Below are 20398 nucleotides of genomic sequence, written 5' to 3' on the forward strand. Positions count from 1 at the left end.
AATTTTGGTTCCTAGAGACAGGATGAGCCACGATGCCTGTAACCCAGAGCTGAGAGCCAGGATGAGCCACGATGCCTGTGACATAGAGCTGAGAGCCAGGATGAGCCACGATGCCTGTGACATAGAGCTGAGAGCCAGGATGAGCCACGATGCCTGTGACATAGAGCTGAGAGCCAGGATGAGCCACGATGCCTGTGACATAGAGCTGAGAGCCAGGATGAGCCACGATGCCTGTGACATAGAGCTGAGAGCCAGGATGAGCCACGATGCCTGTGACCCAGAGCTGAGAGCCAGGATGAGCCACGATGCCTGTGACATAGAGCTGAGAGCCAGGATGAGCCACGATGCCTGTGACATAGAGCTGAGAGCCAGGATGAGCCACGATGCCTGTGACCCAGAGCTGAGAGCTGGAATGAGATCCCTTAGGTCCCTCTTGTTTAGATCACAGCAAAAGAAAAAGAAACCAAGACAGTCTTTGGTGCTTACTTTCTCATATATTCTTTGCTCTCCGTCTGCTGGGTTGATACGTGAAATAAAACTCTGATCTTTCCTAGAAAATTAGGCAGTAGGCTTCAGGTTGAGGTAGCTTGCACAGCCAATGTCTTAGTTAGGGCTACCAGTGCTAACCTCAATCAAAGGCAAGCTGGGGGGGAAGGGTTGATTTAGCTATGTTTCCACACTACTGTTCATCAGAGACGGAAATCAGGAAGGGACTCAAACAGAACCCAGGAGGGAGGAGCTGATGTAGAGGCTATGGAGGGATACTGTTATTGGCTTGCTCCAAATGATTTGCTCAGACCGCTTTCTTATATAACCCAGGGTGGCGCTACCCACCATGGCCTGGGACCTCCTCCATCAATCACTAAGAAAGTGCCTGTGATGGTTTGTATAGACTTTTCTCAGGGTGTGGCACTATTAGAAGGTGTGGCCCTGTTGGAGTAGGTGTGTCACTGTGGGTGTGGGCTTTAAAACCCTAATCCTAGTTGCCTAGAGGTATGTATTCTACTAGCAGCATTCGGATGAAAATGTAGAACTCTCAGCTCCTCCTGCACAATTCCTGCCTGGATGCTGCCATGCTCCTGCCTTGATGACAGTGGATTGAACCTCTGAACCTGTGAGCCAGCCCCAATTTAACGTTGTCCTTATGAGAGTAGTCTTGTTCATGGTGGGTGTCTGTTCACAGTAATAAAACCCTAACTAAAACAGTGCCCTACAGGCTTGCCTAAATGAAGGCATCTTCTCAATTGAGGATTTCCACAGCCAGAGAATGCCAAGCTATCAAACACACACACACACACACACACACACACACACACACACACACACACACACGGCAGGGCACTTCAGAGGAAAGAGGATTCTCTCACTGGTCAGGGACCCTTTTCCCAGAACAATGCAGAGACAGAAGGGAGTTTTTTGCCCTGCATTAAGTGTGAACATCCATCAGGAAGCAATCTGACCTGCCACAGACTTGGGCAGAGACTTCCCAATGGCCAGCTATAACTCAGAATGCTGCAAGGAGCTTCCCCAAGGCAGAGGTTCACAGCAACATCCTCTCCAGAAGGAGCTGATATTCATCTTGTCTTCTGGGTTTGCTCGAATAGTTTTTGGTGTGGAAGTTCCCAAATCTGCTGTTGCTCCACCTAGATGTTATGCTGGTCAATATAGATCAGAAATTTAACAAGCTAGAACTGCCTGTGAGATAAGCCTTTGGCTATTCCAATGAGGGGGTTGCCTAGACAGGTTAACTGAGGGGGAAAGTCTCACTCTGGAAGTGCAAGGATACACTCCATTGCATATGTTCTGGAGTGAATAAAAAGGCTAGAGGAGCTGAGTGTCAGCAGTTCTGGTTCTCTGCTTCCTGCCTGCAGGCATGTGACCTGCTTCCTGCCTGCATGCTCTTGTCTAGCTACCTTAAGCCACCAGCTCTCATGCCTTCCCCTCAAAGATAGCCTTCCCTCCTTCTTTGACCTCTGTCTCCTACTTTTTCCTCACATTTGTCTTCCCTGCAGCTGTCCATTGAAGGACAGTGTAGCACACAGCAAGTGCTCTTGTGACTGCAGGCATGGTTCGATCCCAGAGCTTTATGGCATTGGGCCAATTCCCAAGGTTCAGGAAAGCTGATTCGAAAAAATGTTAAGACTAGAAGCTATATTTGCAAAGACTGTATTTATGATAGCCCAGGCCCTTCCTCACCACATCTGAGAGCACACACTGAGTTGTTGTCACCAAGCCAACAGGCTTTATCTAGTCTCTCAGTGGATCCCATAGCACACAGCCTGGCCAGCCCAGCAGGCAATGGCATGCAGGCTAATATGCATGCCCCTGCACTCAACGTTCACGTGACCTTGGAAACTATTCTTACCCTCTTTTTAGTTGCCCCAATTGGAAAGAGGGGCTGTGGTGGTTTGAATACTCTTGGCCCAGGGTGTGGCACTATTAGGAGGTGTGGCCTGGTTGGAGTAGGTGTGCCACTGTGGGTGTGGGCTTTAATACCCTTGTCCTAACTGCCTGGAAGCTAGTGTCCTCCTGGAAGCCTTCAGATGAAGATATAGAGCTCTCAGCTCCTCCTGCACCATGCCTACCTGGACGCTGCCATGTTCCCACCTTGACTATAATGAACTGAAACTCTGAACCTCTAAGCCAGCCCCAATGAAATTCTATCCTTATAAGAGTTGTCTTGGTCATGGTCTCTGTTTACATCAATGGAAACCCTAACTAAGACAGTGGGTGAAGAGGGTCATTGTAGAAATGATGTCAATTGTGTCTAGAAAAGTATTAGTGACACAGGATTGTTAACGATACAGGATTGTTTGTGTGAGAGCAGCTCCATGCCCATCTGTGGGAACATCCAGCAAAGCGGCTAGCACTTCTGACTGAACACCTTCCAGAGAGGAGCAGCGTGAGCTTTCCTGCAGAGCCGCAAACAAGCAGACATGCAGAAACAGACATCTGCGAGAGCAGCAATGCCCAGCTATAGATATATGAAGTGATTTAAACGACTACTGTGTCTGTGGTGACAGACATGTTGACTGTTTATCCAGTGTTCACCTGTCTAGGGAGGGTCAACCAAAACCTCAATGTCTGGAGTTCGCAGCGCAGTTCTAAGGGCTGGCCTTTGGGATATTGTAGCATGGGGGTTGGGTCGCATAGCGATGCTCCTCTAAGCAGCTTGCACCTCAGTCTTCTTTGCATGATATCCTTGATGCCAAGGCTTCCTAATCCTGTCCGTATGCAGAGACTTCTCTATTTTCATCATGAAAGAAAAGCTCTGTTCCCCCATGCCCTTTTGAGGAGGAGGCCTGTGTGCCACAGGACTGCAGCACTGAGATGTCCGCACTTGGATGTACTATTTTCTTATGCTGGGGCATTTTCAAAGCTAGGGATGTAGGCTTCTTAGCAGGCTGATATATGCAATATTTCTGAAAGTAAAGCTTTTCTATTGTTTAAATCAAATTATAAATGCCTTGAAAGAATCATTTTATTTTTCACTGAAGTATGTAGGCTGTGAGAAGGCAGGTTTGCTGGAGTTCTTCAAATGCCTGTGACAGTCCAGAGTCAGGCTGACCCATTATTCCGTTTGGGTCTGAACAAAGGCATCCTCCCCTCCCTGCAAGAGCTGATTTCACATCAGTTTTCCATTTCTATTGTACTTTGAAGTTAAACATCGGCAGTGAGATCAAGACTGACGGTTTTTTATTACCCACCCCAGTGACCGAGGAGTGATTCTGGGTCTCATCAGAACAAAGGAACTGATTAGCTTACAAGGTGGAAACGTTTCTTGAAAACATCAGAGGATATTTCTTATTAGCACCATAAGGTCTAGCCTGTAGCATAGGCAGTGGGAAATCCGTAAGGAACTCACTGTGGTGTAAGCAATTGTGCTTCTTCTATTAAAAATGTTTGAGGCCCTCAGGAATAGCAAATCAGCTTAGTTTTGTGGAGTGAAAAAGCAAGTGAGAAACTCAGTTCACTAAAAATATCATCTGTGATGTTGTGCATTTAAAATGACAACGTATATATATGAATTAAATATAACCTTCCAGTGCGTGCACTTGAGATACTTGAAAATGTTCTGTTTCACTCTTCAGTTTTTACTTCTTAGAGATGGCTCCAGCTTTCAGCTGTGCATATGAAGAGGAGAGATGGAGATGTGTTTGTTACTAGGTCTCCCTGGATACCTATCATGAGCTTTTCTGTGCAGAACCAAGACGATAACATCAAACATGACACAGATTTTGTAATATGTCAGAGTGTGCATTTCATTCTACAAAAAAAAGAAGAAAAAAGAAAGAAAGAAAGAGAGAGAGAGAGAAAGAGGGAGGGAGGGAGGGAGGAAGGAAGGAAGGAAGGAAGGAAGGAAAGAAGGAAGGAAGGAAGGAAGGAAGAAAGAAAGAAAGAAAGAAAGAAAGAAAGAAAGAAAGAGAAAGAGAGAGAAAGAAAAGGAAGGAAGGAAGGAAGGAAGGAAGGAAGAAAAGAAAAGAAAAGAAAAGAAAAGAAAAGAAAAGAAAAGAAAAGAAAAGAAAAGAAAAAGAAAAGAGGAATGGGGAGTGGTAGGTCTTAAAATGAACTTTTTAGATGAAAAGCTAGGAATAGTGAAACCTGGATTCACTTTTTAATATAACAAAGAATAGTGTTAGGAGTCATAAATGTTAAATATTATTTTAAAACAACTAGATGTTATCCTTTATTTTAAGAACATTGGAGTCTCCAGATAGCTCCGGCGGTTGCTGCAGAGCCAGAGGCAGAAGAGTCCTGCGTTGGGGTTAGTGTAGCTCTCAGTCCTCATCAGATAGTATCTGTGGATAGTATCAAAATGCAGGGAGGAAATGAATGTGGAGGCTCAGCCACAGACAAGACAGAGATGCCACACCCATGCACAGTGCTCAGTGAGCATTGAGGAAGAGGGGCTGAAGGACTGTAGGAAGCAGAGGAGGGGAGGATTAGTGAAAAGCAATCTCTCCTGGGCATGACAGCACTCTCCATCTCATGGTAGCTGTTTCTGCACAGGATCAAATCAGTCAGCATCCCACGGAAGGGTCCATAGTCCTACCCATAGCTTAGGAGGTTTTGATAGCAGATGGCACCTTAAGGGGGAGGAGTTGGTTTTCTTTAAGGGTGTGGCCCCTGGGGGGGGCGTCAATCATGGTCCACTGGATGGTCCCACATCCAGAAGTATCAGGACAACACAAAATGGAATGGGTGGGTTATTAAAGATAAAAAAAAACTAATGCAATTGAATCAATAATAGTTCATATCCATGAAGAGACAAATTGTGGGTCAGGAACCAGGTGTGTGTAAAGGGAGTAAAACTTAGAGTGGAGGGAAACACATTTCCTCTTCATGCAGGAGAAGCCGTTTACACGAGGTAATATTATCATGGCCTGAGACATAAAGATTTGTGTGAGTGTTTATATCTGTGTGTTCACGTGTATGTGCATGTTGATGGTATGCAAGCAAGCTGGTGTGTGGAATGGCCTCATACCTCCCACCTGCACCTGACCACCAGATGTCGCATGCCTTACTCTGTGAGCACTTGTCTACTCTCTCTCACTCCGGAAGAATCTTCCAGACTAAGACACTCTTACTTTGTCTTACTTTCTCTTCTAGTTGCCAGGACAAAATCCTCCTCCTAGAGCAAGTTAGAGAAGAGAGGGCCTCGGGAGTTTAAAGTTGCTGCTCACATCACATCCGTGGTCTGAAGCCAGCAAATCTGTGTGTGCTCTCGGGTCTGTCTCTTTGGTTCAGGACAGGGACCAGCTCCTAGGATAGTACTACTGACGTTTCGAGGTCTTTCCACCTCCATAAACCCAGTGAAAGGATCCCCGTGCAGACACCCCCCAGGGCAACCTCGCCCATAGATGCATTCCTTCCTTGAGACTCCCTGCTCAGGTTATTTCAGACTTTGACCATGAAGCCAACCATCACAAGCTCCAAAATACCTTTTCTTTGCAGCATGGACATCCAGCCCTGGCATTCTACCTACAAGCTTAGAACTCTACTGTTGGGCAAAACCCCTAGGCCAACAAAAAATTATTTATGCAGCATAAACTGCAAGGCAAATCCTGACATTTCTTTCAAGAAAATAAATGAGGCACATCGTGATTGCTGTTTATCATCAGGGACGTGAAGTTGACACATTCCCTATGCCTGAAACCAACAGGGACTCTTCAAGCAACTGAATGCTCAGATCCTACTAGAGGCCATGGGAACATTTACTCTCTACTTATTGAAACCGGAAAGCCACTTAATTCCAAATTTGTCCTAAATTTTGTTCTTGATGTATCACAGTTGGGACTCACATATATCATTTCCTCTAAATGAGATTCTGTTTAGTTCATGCCAGATGACATATAGACCAATAAACACTTCATTGGCTTGTTCTTTGTAACAATTTAATCTCAACAACTCTGTTTGTACACAGTTTTACTTAGTAATATTTCTTTGTCACATTAATATTGAAAGCTTAGTAAAAGTCATGTAATGAAACTGTAATGATAAAGTGCCACGTCTTTCTACATGATTAAATTTTTTGGTAACGTCTCATTTTTAAATAACCACAAATCTACTGAAAATGGAAAGACTGGCACTGGAATGTTTCACCCCATTATGAGTTAGATAACATGCCCCCCCCCAAATGGTATGTTGAAACTCTAACCTAAGTACTTCATGTACATAGTCTTTGCAGATGATGCTAGTTCAGAGGAAATGATCCTGGAACAGCGTGAGACATTATTCCAAGATGCTCAGTGTCTTTAATAAGAGAATCATTTGAATGGAGACAGAGAGGAACTTGGTGGGACACAGAAATGGAACGGTGAAACAGAGCTTAGACCGATACCATTAAGCAACAAGGCCTGCCTGATTCTCTTGGGAGCTGAAGAGGCAAAGAAGAGTCCCTTGGCTGTAGACATCTAGAGGTGTCAGAAAACAATACTTGTTCTTGAAAGCCACAGCTTGTCGACTCTATTATTTCAGGAAACTAAGATGGTGTTCTGTGCCCAGCACAGTGGACTAAATGTTTATGCCCCTTTCTGAATTCTTATATTGAAATCTAGCCCACAGAGTGGTAATATTAAGAGCTGGGACAGTTTGGGGGTGATTAGCTTGTAACTTTAGAGCCTCTAAGACTGAGATGAAGTTAATGTCTTTATGAAAGAGACTGGAAGTCTATAGAGTTGGTCAAGCTCTGGCCAGGTGAAGAAAAAGTACAAATTATTATTATTATTTTAAATGTATTTATTTTAAAACACACTTTCATGTATGTGTGTGTGCCCCTGCATGTATTTATGTGTGTCATATGCATTTAAGCCCCCTTGGAGTCCAAAAGAGAGACTCAATTCCCTGGGACTGAAGTTATAGGTGGTTGTGAGCCACTGAGGCATGTGCTGGAAACCAGTCAGGATACCCTGAAAGAAAGGTAAGTGTTCTGAACTGCTGGGCCATCCCTCTAGTCCCTAAAAGATAAAAACTGATGTCATAAATAAGAGGGTTCCCATTATAGATCCACAGACATGAAGACTAAGAAGGGACATTATGAACAGCCATGCACCCACAGATTATAACTGATGTGAAACACACCAGTTCCCTGAAAAACAGACTGCCGCAGACTTGAAGAAGCAGGCCATCAGTTGCATCTAAGCCTATTAACAATTTCTATCACCTCCTAACAATCTCTATAACCTGAATCATGAGGATGTGCTTGATTCATGGTGAATTTTCACACATCCTCCATGGAGAAAATGTGTCCATTCTGTGCAGGTTCCTTCAGAACACTGAAGCAGATGGAAACTTCTACACAGCCTGTCAGACCAGTGTTGCCACGTGTCAAAGATGAATGAAGGCTTAAAACTACCGAATCTCATTAATTCAGGTGACAAACCCTCAATAAAATACTAGCAAATTGACCAAACAGTGCTTAAAAGTAATCATAAAACAAGTAGAGCATCTTTGAACTGTTGGTATGGTTCTGCTTTCTCTGCCTTTAAGAAGGGCACCTTCTTGCCTCTCTCTCAGCTCTTGAATGAACTAGGCATGTCTTGGCTCATGTACTTTTATACACAAAGTTTATATAAATTTATGTAGGCATACATGCATGCACATTGTGATGGTTTGAATATGCTTGGACCAAGGAGTGACACTATTAGAAGGTGTGGTCCTGTTGGAGTAGGTGTATCACTGTGGGTGTGGGCTATGAGACCCTCATCCTAGCTGCCTGGAAGCTAGCATTCTGCTAGCAGCCTTCAGATGAAGATGTAGAACTCTCAGATCCTCCTGCACCATTCCTGCCTGGATGCTGCCATGTTCCCACCTTGATAATAATGGACTGAAACTCTGAACCTGTAAGCCAGCCCCAATTAAATGTTCTCCTTTATAAGACTTACATTGGTCATGGTGTCTGTTCACAGCAGGAAAACCCTAACTAAGACACACATAAATTTAAAAATTATTAAAAAATAATTTGTATCTTCGTCTTAACCTAGCCAGAGGTTCAGCATTTGAAAATCAATAATGTATTATCTCATACTAACAGGCTGAAAAGCTAAAAGAGCAGATGCTCATATCAGTAGATATTGATGAATGATTTGGTACAATGCAGCATCTGTTCATGGAAAACCAGTAAGTAGCATAAAGTATGACTTCTGTTTGTCAGAGAGCACCTTGGCAGCTAACACTGTACTAAATGGTCAGAGGGTAGAAACTTCACAGTAACATCGGGCACGCTTCATGGCGTCTGCTCCCATGAGTCTTTCCCCCCAATTCCACAGGATGCCTTAGCTAATGGAATCTGACAGAAAATGGAGATAAGAGGTGTATAGCCTGTGAAAGAGAAATAACACAGTATGAAAGGAAACACACTTAAGTAGAGAAAGTCCCAAAACCAAAACAAAAAGAAGCCTGCCCCCATTCCCCATGAATGTCTAGGTCTCAGGATGGAAAGACTGTGTGAAAGTGGCCACTTTTCTTCATTTCTCCATTCTGCAAATATGAGGGCTGAACGTAAACCATGCTACGGCCACTGTTGGAACCGGGAGAAGAATTGGTTAGATCATGACCCTAACAGACTGCTTCTGAGACAAGAAGAGATGGAAGACTCCCAAGAAGTCTCTTCTAATGCACAGTTGGGGAAATAGCCCCTGGCGATGATGGGTAGGAATGCCAAGATGACAGATGTTCCAAATGTGCCTTGCAGAATTAATAAAATCCAAATTGACATCCTAGAAAACTATTGGACAGACACCAACAAGCTGATGACAAAGTTTTACAGAGTCAGAAAGAAACCTAAATATCCAACAAGGAATTGAAGGGGAAAATGTTGGGAGGCTGACTTCATCCAATTATATGTCAAGCAATATAATTGGGATATGTGATATTGCAGGGGAAAATGCACAAATCAGTAGATGAGAATAGAAGGCAGAGACAGACCTACATAGATACAGACAGAGTCCTCATGGTAGACATAAAGGCTATATGCTACAGAAAAGAGTGTTGTCAACAATTAGTGCTGGGGAAGTTGGTGATCGGTGTGGAAAAGAACCAGACCACAGACTTGCCTCTGCTCTTTCCCCATAGCGGGCCTCACTGTCCTGAAGTCTTTCCCCAAGGGCACATCTTTGAGGATGCAGCTGTCAGGGGCTTTCTTCTCTTACCCCTTGAATGACTGCCTTGCTCCCTGCTGCACAGACCAATGACAACTTTGAATTCCCACCTTACTGAGATCAATGCCTTGTGACTTTTAATACACAGGCTAGACCACATTGTTTGTCACTTTCCCCTCTTAAAATACCACCGTCAGAAGCCTCAATTCATTCTCTGGAACTGAAGGATTCCTTTCCCTCCAGGGCCCCACCATACCCTCCTATAGTCTCGATGATACCTCTTCCATTAAAGCTCTTTTCCTAAGGGATACTAGTCTCAGCTTCTTTTATATAAAGTTATAACAGACTCATCTTCCTTCACAGAATTTCATTCATAATAAATCACAGACCAAAATGTAAAGTGCAAACTTTGAAACGCTCTTCAGATGAGAAAATCTAGATGTCACTGAGTGGGGTGATGGGATTGTTGACACAGTACCATGGGAGCAGATGTAGCACAAGCCGGACACTAGCATGAACTTCATCAAAGTCACAATGGAAAGACGAGAAAGGTTCCTGGATGAAACTCCACTGAATTTTCAAAAGGATCCATGTCTTCGTGGCCTAGAACCATCCAGGTTATGATACCAAGCATGTGGAGAAAATTTAGAAAATGGAACACTTTGAAAATTTGACTTTAGGGCTTGTCAAGATGTCTCAGCCATCTTGTCTCTTGTCTTAGTCAAGATATAACAGCTGCTGCAGTTACAGAGGACCAGAGATTGGTCCCCAGCAGCCCCTCAGGGTGAGTGACAACCACCTGCGATTTCAGCTCCAGGGATCTGCTGCCCTCTTCTAGACTCCTCATTTAGGTAACGATAAATACTTTTTAAAAGAAAACAATGGTTTTTTATGGAAACTGATTTTTTAAGCCATCAAACAAACCACCAGAAACAGTAAAAATAAAATAAGCTTACAGTCCCTGACTCAGAGCTAGACAGCAGGGTTTCAATGTTTTCCATTTCTTCTGGCTCACACAGAAGTTGTGTGGGCACGCATACTGTGTGAAAATAAACAGGACTCAGGCCTCCACTTTCATGGTCTCACTTCTAATCCAAACGCTCTCCCTCCAGTGTCATTAGACAGTAACTAAATTCCATCACACTCCCATGCAAAAGCCACTAAAGACTCCTGTTTTCACACACTGAAGTATTCGGTTCACCAACCTTAAGTCATAGTCTTGTAAGTCATAGTCTTGTATTCTACTCTTTGTCTTCAGACAAGAGGTTGCCACCCCTGGATTGAATGTTGTATCTGCACTTTAGTGTCATTTGGGTGCCTATGACATTTGATTCAGACTTGAGTGTGCCTGCTTTGTGAATTATTCCATGACTTCACTCCATGATCGATCTGGTTTCATTCCAGCCACACAGAGATCAAACATTCCCACTTCCCCCAACTCCTCTGTACTTTCTATCCCAACTGAAGCCCACAAGAGTCATCCTGAGCCACTTGAATTCCAGCCTTCTTCCTGGAATAGCTCATTTCCCTCCACAATGGCTCTGCATACACTGCTCTGCCACAGTGTTCTGGAGTGGTGGGGAGTTATTATTCTCTAGTGCCTACTAATTCTTCTCTCTCTTTCTCTCTCTCTCTCTCTCTCTCTCTCTCTCTCTCTCTCTCTCTCTCTCTCTCACTCTCTGTTTCTTTCTTTTCCTCCTCCTCCTCCTCCTCCTCCTTCTCTTCCTCCTCCTTGTCTTCCTCCTTCTCTTTGTTTTTGACACAAGGTCTGTCATGTAACTCTGCCCAGTCTGGAGCTCACTGTGTAGATCAGGCATGCCTCCAACTCACAGAGTGTTGTGACTAAAGGTGTCCCGAAGATAAGCATGGCCAGGGTTGGCTTTAACTGTGTGGAACTGTAATGTGGCCACCTGTACTTCTTTCACAAACATCTGTCCAAGCATCTTCATGAGAACAGTCATAGTTGTGCCTTTTGCTGTTGACAGATCTTTGCTATGTTGTAAACATAATATCTCTGGACAGATGAGGACTTTAGTTCAGATGGCGCTGAGCTGTCCTGTGGAAGCTAGGAACTGAATCTGCATCATCTGCAAGAGCAGTAGGGGCTCTAAACCACAGAGCCATCTCTCCAGCACCCCACCCACCCCAAATTACTGTTGAATAATTAAATGGAAACCTGAGGTTCCTCCCCCAAGTCTACCATTTCTGTGACCATCTCCTACTTAGACAGGCCCAGGGAGGTGGCAGAGGGAGGAGCTTACAATCTGAACATTTAATACTAAAGCTGCAGGCTCTGTCTGGTGACTGCTGTGAATGGACTGGGGAGGTAGGACCCTCTCTGAGGTGGGGATGGCCACACCCTGACCCTTGATTCACTCTACAGTGATCTCTCAGGCCTCAAAGCAGCCTGTACCCGCATCTTTCATTTCTAGCAATCATTGCCCATGGCTGCCATTATTTATGAAGAGGGAACATTAGAAGCATATAATTTTTCTTTGGACTCTAGATTTTTGGCAGATAGTACAGCTTGTAATAGAGTTGGGTGGCCCTCTTATTCATTAAGGAGCCGTGTACTGAACTTTTATTATGATTAAAATGTGCTTTGAGAATTTAACACTTACAAATTTTTATGGCAGTAAAATTAAGAGCCCTTATTATGGCCATTTAAAAATTTTATAACAGTTGAGTTATATTGGAACAAGTTTTACAGCTCCCCCTGTGAAACCTCCTTAGGCCAATGGTTACTACTTGGGGAGGCATAAATATTTACATGTGCCCTTGTTGCCATGGTACTCACACAGCAAAGCATGCAAGAGAAGAACAATCTTCAGGACTGAGTGAGTGGCGTGTGGTGTGCAGCCAGTCATCCCAAGGACATCTCCTAATACTCACAGAATGACAGTTTGCTGCAGCAGCAAAGGGAGGGTGTGTCCCATGGGCTGTGAGGACAGAGGTCTCCACCTAATATTCCAGACCAAAGAAGAAAACTAAACACAACAAAGTGTGAGCATAGGTGTCTAGCAGATGATGGGTATAAAAACTGGAAGACGAGTCACATTACAAACTGGAAGGAAAGTTAGAAGAGAACCACTCATGTGCCTGAACGGAAAGGGAAAGAAAAAGGAAGGAGGGTGTGGTCGTTCCTAAAGCACATAGAACATTCATTATAGATATACAGAGAGCGTAAGAGAAAGAGGCAGCTGTGAGATCCCAGACTGGACCTTGCTAGCAGGCTGAGCCAGCAGGCCATGGAGAGGAGAAAGGGAAGAGGAGAAGGAAGAACATGAAGGCCAAGTGGTTAGATGAGCAAGAGAGCAGGATGTGAAAGTGGTGTAGCCAAAATGGTCATAGGGGAGAGCTGGAGAGTTTGGGGTAAGGGGGTAGGGTATGCCAGATACAAGCAGAGCTGAGAGAGTGGCAGCCAGCACCCATTCTTTTTGATACGCTAATGAGCACCTTACTTAGCTGTTTGTAAGGGTCTGAGTGCTTCCATTGGGCTGTGAACTATCCTTTGAAAATGAGGGGTCCTGTCAGAACAAAAGTTAAAGGAAAGGAACCTGTGGAATGCAGAAGCATTTAGGGGGTAAAATGCCCCCCTGCAGACCTGTGCTTGAATACTTAGTTCCCAGCTGTTTGGAGAAACTGCAGAAGATGGAGATTAACAGGAAGAAGTGAGTAGGCACAGGGGTCCTTACAGGGTGTGGGGGTCTTTAGAGGGCACAGGGGTCCCTACTTCTTGTCTCCTCTTTGCTTCCTCTTGCAGTGAGTTGTGAGGAGATGGGGAGTCCTTGCCCCACACCCTGTCCTCCTTGGAGCCCGCCCTGTGCTTTCTCAGCAATGATGGACTCTCTCCCTTCAAACCATGAGACAAAATAAATCTTGCCTCCCTTAAGTTTCTTTTGGAAGCTGCTCTGTCATATTGATAGGAACCAACCGTAACCAGTACAGCAGACAGGAATTATGTATGATGAGATATGACATAGTAATAAAACAATCAATAAGAAAAGAACGTGTACACCTTATGTAATGATATTTATGTGACAAAACTTCCTGGCAGTAAAAACCAAGTCACTGAAGAAAATTTCCAGGGCTGGGGAAGTACAGAGACTGTCTAAGTGAGGACACTCTTGCCCTTCACTCCTGACCTGAAGCCACTGAGTTAGGGTGTCTTATTTCAGGACTCACTGAGAGAGTAGAGTCCTGGGCTATGAGAGAGGAGACTGGAGTCAGTTCTGTGAGGTGGATGGAACTGAAAAGGGAAAGGACCCTCTGATGGGAGGCTGGCCACATTCTCACCCTTAAGAAATCTGACAGAGTAGGCTCCTGTTAGGCTTCAAGAAGTACATATGCCTGGAAATTACATCCAGGGCTACAGAAGGGTTTTTAGAGGTTAGGACAACAGGCAGCATTCCTTAGGGACTTGAGAAACAAGATCCCATCTGCCAAAAGGAGCCATTTCACTTGTCTCTAGCAGAAGGGAGGTATGGCTCTCCACTGACATAGGCATCTTGCATATCAAACCCCATGCTGGCCTCCAGGTTCCTTTGGCCCCGAATTCAGCCCACACCTTGACCCACAGCCCTGACCCTTCTCCTCTATTATGCTAGCTTCCAGGCTGCTACAGTTTCTAGGTTTCCCTGCACCCAGATGCCTGTTGACCTCCATACAATGGCAAGCTTTCTCTCCTGCCCTCTTTATCCTGCAAATATCTACTATTCTCTGCTGTTCCCCTCTTCTCTCTCTTCCCAAGAGACAGCCTGAGCCGGTCCAGTTGGCTTCCTATTCTCTCTGCTCTGGATTCTTCCAGATGCCCCTGACTGCCTTATCCCTCTCCCCCTCTCTCTCCCTCTCCCGGTCCCCCCCCCCTCTGTCCCTCTGTCCCTCTCCCCCTTCCCCTCTGTCCCTCTCCCCCCCCCTCTCTCTTCCTCCCTCTCTCTCTTCCTCCCTCTCTCCCTCCCCTCAAACCCTTCCCTCCAGGTTGGGGACACTATGAGAACATAGCCCACAGAATCAAAGAAGCAGGGCTCACAGGGGCTCAAAGAGACTGAAGCAGCAACCACGGAGCCTGTGGAAGTCTGAGCTAGGTCCTTTGCACATATGTTATGGTTGTATAGCTTGGTATTCGTATGGGAATCTTAGCAGTGAGGCTGGGGCTTTCTGTAACTCCTTTGCCTGCTTTTGGGACCCTTTTCCCCCTACTGGGTTGCCTCACCCATCCTTGCTATGAGGGTCTGTGGCTGGCTTTATTGTAACTTGTTATATGGTGGTATTTGATGGATATCCTTAGGAGGCCTGTTCTTCTCTGAGGGGAGGAGGAGTGAGTCCAGGGAGAGAGGGAGGTGTGAGCAAGGGACTGGGAGGAGAGGAGGAAGGGACACTCAGATTGAGAGCATAAAGAAATAAATCTATTTCAAACAAACAAACAATAATCAAAAACAAAACTTCCACCTAATCATGAAGTGGACAAGACTCCTACATCTCCGAAGATGTACACCGAGCATGGAGATTTGATGATTTCTCGACATATCCTGGGGGTGGGGCCACTGGCATACAAAGTATATCATAGTACTTAGCGGTCATCTCCCTGTGACGCAACTATTCGTCGTTTAAAACTTTATCCCTTGCGTTTGGGTGGACATCTCCATCTTTCTCCAGCAGATACACTAAATTTCAATGGACCATGTCTTTTGAAAATAGATAAGGAACAAAACCACCTTTGAGGTGAATGCCCAGAGCCCTTCTGGCATGCCCCTAGCAAGTCTTGTGTCTGCTAAATGCAAAGGTGAGAGGAAATTTAGACACATTAACGGTTATCTGGGGAGCTAGCTGGAGTGACATTTGAATCAATTAATAGTCAGAATATAATTAAAGGTCGGCTGTCCAATTAAAATAAGTAGTTTTACAAGAAAGCCTATTAAGACGGTGTTTCTGAGAAAAGGGCAAGGAAAGGGTCATGAGGGAAGACAGTAGGGAGCCGTGCCATACAGGAAACACAGCTCAATCTCATGTCACCTAAGCTGCCCACCCTAATAAGCCAGGCATGTCCTCTGGGGGAAGCTTTGTGTGCAGCCCACGTAGGTGCATGGTCAATGTTTATTGAACAAAGCCTTACACAAAATCAGCCAGTACCCCTAACTCATTAATCATTCATTTAATTATCGTCCGAAAGCAGCCTTTGTTAAATGCATGTTTGGCTGATCTGAAGAGCCTATACCTGCCCTGAGAAAATATAGCCTTTTCCAGATTTATAAACAAACTGAAGAGTTGGGAAGTTGACATTTTCTGTCTCTCAGTGTGCTGCACTAATGGCCTGAATATATGATTTCTTCCTAGTGTCTTCAGGTGCCAGCACCTACCTATGGTTCACGTCTTCCCTTGGTTGAAAGTAATGCTCAGGGTTGGGGCACTTGCTGCCAAGTCTTCAACCTGAGTCACATCCTTGGACCCCACAAGGTGGAAGAAGAAACCCTATCCCTGCAAGTTGTCCTCTGATCTCCAAATGCAAGCTATGCACACTCATGTGCATACACACATGCACGCATAGTAACTAAGTGCTCAAGCTCTCACACACTCGTGTGCATACACACATGCACGCATAGTAACTAAGTGCTCAAGCTATCACACACTCGTGTGCATACACACATGCACGCAGAGTAACTAATGCTCAAAGAGATTTTAAAAGGATCTTATTCCTGCTTTAATCTCCTACGTAATCATGTTTACATACATAAGTAAAAAAACTACAAGTTTAGTCTGGTCTTTACCCTTGCAGGAGGGATGGGTGTGGTTTGCATTTTTCTCCATGAAAACTAATGACTTCCAGAAATATAGCCTCCCCGTTGCCCATGAGATTTTCAAGGCACTCCCCCCTCCCCTGCCTTCACGACAGCACAAGCCCTGGTTTTCCCGTATAAACCTGGCTGCTTTTCTCCGTCTTTGCAGCCTACTGCTTCCCCAAAGATAGTTTATAATTGGCTTACTTTTCAAATGCTCTTTCCATTTTTAGGGTCCACATTTCCTGGGTTGATCTGATTTCCTGCTGGCTTCTGTTGCCTTCACATGCTAATATGACTTTCTCTGCTTCTGAGTTCCATTGACAGCTGCTCTGTGGTTCTCTGGGGGCAGAGTCTCCAGGAACCCCGGTGTTAACATGTCCTACTAGGAATGCATGGCCCTTCACATACAGATTATCTGCTGTGTCTATACATATACATACACATACACATACATATTTGTGATATATATATAATTAAACATTTATTTCTTATAGTGGTGCACATGCATGCCACAGTCTGTGTGTGTGTGTGTCTGTCTGTCTGTCTGTCTATCTGTCTCTGTCTGTGTGTCTGTGTGTGTCTGCGTGTGTGCATTTAAGTCAGAAGACAACTGGTGGTATTAAGTTTCCTCAGTCCACCACAAAGGGTCTTAGGGATCAAACTCAGGCCATTAGACTTGGTGGTAAGTTACTTTACACACTGAGCCGTCTCTCTTAAATCCTAAACATGGAAACTTTCTTAAACCCTGCCCCTCTTGAAAGCAAGGTAAAGGCCATAGACAAGACTGTGATGTCATATCTAAAACCTATCACCTCTGTGTACCTCACTCCCTTGGGTGTCACTCAGAGACCACAGACTTTTTATTCCGTGATGCTCTCCAGGTTGTATGTGATGGTCTACAGAGCGGGTCATGTCTCAGATGTCTTCCTGCATGCTGTGGCCCAGAGCTCTCTGCCTAGCCCGAAACAGGATCTGTGTTTCAACTTCAGAGGTCCCAACATTTAGTCCATCACAGTCAAAAGCTGATATTGGACGGCATGCAAGTCATTTGTAGAAACACTTTAGTGCACTAAATACCAATAAATGAATCAGTGCACCCCACAGGATGACCCATGGTAGGTGCAGAAACCTTATTTCCCAGTGTCTGTCAGACTCTGAAGTGACTCATTGTCCAATTTGTGGCAGTTTTAATAAAGAATGTTATGTCTTTTTTATTTTTTTATTTTTTTATTTTGAGTGTTAGGGACTGAACCCATGGCCTTTCCCCATTAGGTAAATGCTTTACCAACTACACATCAACTGCCTTTATTTAAATCTTAATATGTGACAGGGTTTGTTAAGTTACCCTAGCTGGTCCAGGGAACCACAGCGTTCTCTGGAACAACTTAAATAATGCTTACTGCCTAGTTTCAAATTCTGAATTCACCTGTACACATGGAGCTCACTTGGGGCTTACCCAGCTGCTGTTCTCAGGATTTTGAGGATGCAAAGATGTTTTAACAATACATGGTGAAATTAAAGACACTTATGCTTTACCACACAGTTTAGTTACATTATGAAAGGACAGCCCTGAGTATTGGGTGTTAGTACGAGGAAGGCAGCAGTTACAGAAATGGGGGTCACTAATGTGCTGCAGACAAATGTGAGCCCAGAGATAACCTGTCCTCACCGTCTCCCACCTGACACTCTCCTGGTGTGATCACGTGGAACGATGGAACTACTGTTATGCATGCTCTCACCTAGAAAGGAGGCCATCCTGCTCTCAGGGATGGCCCTACTGTGTCCATGGAGCTATGGAGACTTTCAGTCCTGCTGACTCTGTACCTCTTCCCTGAATGCAGCTCTCTAGTTATCTGAGCATAATTTATTTTTCCCTCTATTTACCTCTCTGAACAGATGATCAGAGAAAATACTCTATCGATCGAGTGCCCTTTATACACTGACAGCATCCTTGCTGCCTCAGCTTTGAGCTACATTTTGTGGTCCAGTGTGTTGGGAGGTTTAAGGCCTCCCTGCCAGGTCTACAAGATAGCCTTGTTTACTCTATCAGTGATGTAACCCTGGGATGTATCTGCATGCTGGGAGCCACTAGAGTAAGAGAGAAGCCACCTTGTCCACATGCTCTGAGCTGGTCTGATTTGGCAATGAGCTCCAGGCACGGAAAAGGTGTTAGTGGGACAGTCTTAGCCTGGAGATGCCCTGACATCCTCCTCTGTGACACCGCTTGTGTTAACTGGTTTAGTTATTACATACAGGTGGCAGAGTCTCATTGGATAAAGCAGCCCATAGGAATGCTGTAGAATTGAAGAGGTAGCTACAGGACTATGTTGGCTGATTCTGAAAAACAGGCTGAGGATGAGCCAGCAAGTCAGGCTGCACCTGGTGCCCATAGGTAGCTCTGTGCGAGGACAACTGCACCAGACACTCTGACACCACTTTGACTTTGTGTTATGTTTCCTTGGAAGTCGATCTTCACTTCTGCCATCATCTGGATAGTCACACTAGTGGTATTCTCCAGCAGCTCCTCCCTTCTGGTCCTGGTATAAATTCAAGTTATAGACTTACTATATATCTGCTTCCTCTTGGCTGACAGAAAGTGCTTAATGATATTTTATTTGATACCATTCAATTTTTAATTGGCTTTTTGATGCTAAAAATATGTATTTCCTCAATGTGTATATTTCCACCTGACTCATGGCATTTAACCTTTCAGAGACTTTATGAAAGTCGTCAATTGTAACACAAAAGACTACAAAGATGCCTCTGCTACACACCATACTATTCTGCTTTTGCATATGTTCTCTAAGAGTGGAGCTGTCCTTGCATTGCTCATGTGCTGCCATCCCTGATTCTTTTGTGAGATGTTTCCTAAATTTCCACGTCAGCTTCTGGATGCAGTAGCCATTGTTTTCTTCCTGAGTTGTGTTATGACTGGCCAAGGATTTAACTAACATAACAGACAGACATGTGATCAAGACAAGACATCCAAGATATGAGAAGGCAGACCATACAACAGAATTTGTCTCTCTGTGTGTCTTTATGTGTTTGTCTGTATTTGCATGTGTGTGTCTATATGTGTGTATGTTTGTCTCTGTGTGTGTCTGCATGTGAGTCTGTGAATGTATTCTGTGGAGTAGAAATTCCCCCACATCCACAAAAAGGCCAGTGGCACTATACTACTTTCACACAGAATTCTGAGACGTGCTTGTTCAGCCCAGACAGCAGAAATATTCTGAAGGTTTTGATATTACTACATTGATTCAGAGGAGGTAGTCTGTGAAACCTGCCACAGGGATTTCACTTGGCAAAGCCTGGCTCAGGCTTTCTAAATTAAATAATTTTAAAAGGAGCAGGTTTTATCATGTCTCCATGGAACATGATAAAACAGCTAACATATAAATTACCCTGCACCATATTCCTATTAATATTAAAGCACCCAAATGTGGCAGTTGTAATATATAATATTGAAAAGGGAATAAGGATGTCAAACTCCGGAATAAAGAGAGTATATCACGCTAAGTTGAGGAATATGCAGTGTGCTGGGTCTCACATCTCTGCTCTCCACACAATGGATACATTGTAACAATGTTCTGATGCTGTAACGTGTTCTCTGAAAATGCTTTCACACAGAAAGATTGTGATCTTCAGTGTAAAGAACGCCCGACTCCATGCAGCTTGAGTTATTAGTAGGCATTGTACTCAGAGTCCTGGATGAGTTTGTACGGAGTCAAGAACAACACCCTAGTGTCTGGGAGTGAGTGGGGTCCTCATCTGCTCCTCTGAGGACAGAAGTCAGAGTCACTTCTCCATCTGCTTCCAGGAAAGCCATTGGTTATGAGGTATGTTCTACTGAGCACTCTCTCCATGGAGCCCTCACGGAGAACAAACATTGACTGGCCTCTCATCACGGACTCAGAGGCAATGCAAGGCTGAGAGTTGCTTGCACTGGTGACAGACTCTGCCCCCCATGTATGAATCAGGGCTGTAACACAGGGGATGGGGAGCAGCTGAATCTCACTGTCT

General features: G+C 44.5%; 1 protein-coding gene across 2 annotated transcripts in view; it reads right to left on the reverse strand.

The window, feature by feature from the left end:
• Positions 1 to 20398, reverse strand: part of Myo16 (myosin XVI) — a 486437-nt gene that overhangs the window by 279920 nt on the left and 186119 nt on the right. The gene's annotated exons all lie outside the window — the stretch shown is intronic.

The sequence above is a fragment of the Mus caroli genome, unplaced genomic scaffold, assembly GCF_978045245.1.
Source record: "Mus caroli unplaced genomic scaffold, Mus_caroli_1 scaffold_10, whole genome shotgun sequence".
NCBI lineage: Eukaryota > Metazoa > Chordata > Mammalia > Rodentia > Muridae > Mus > Mus caroli.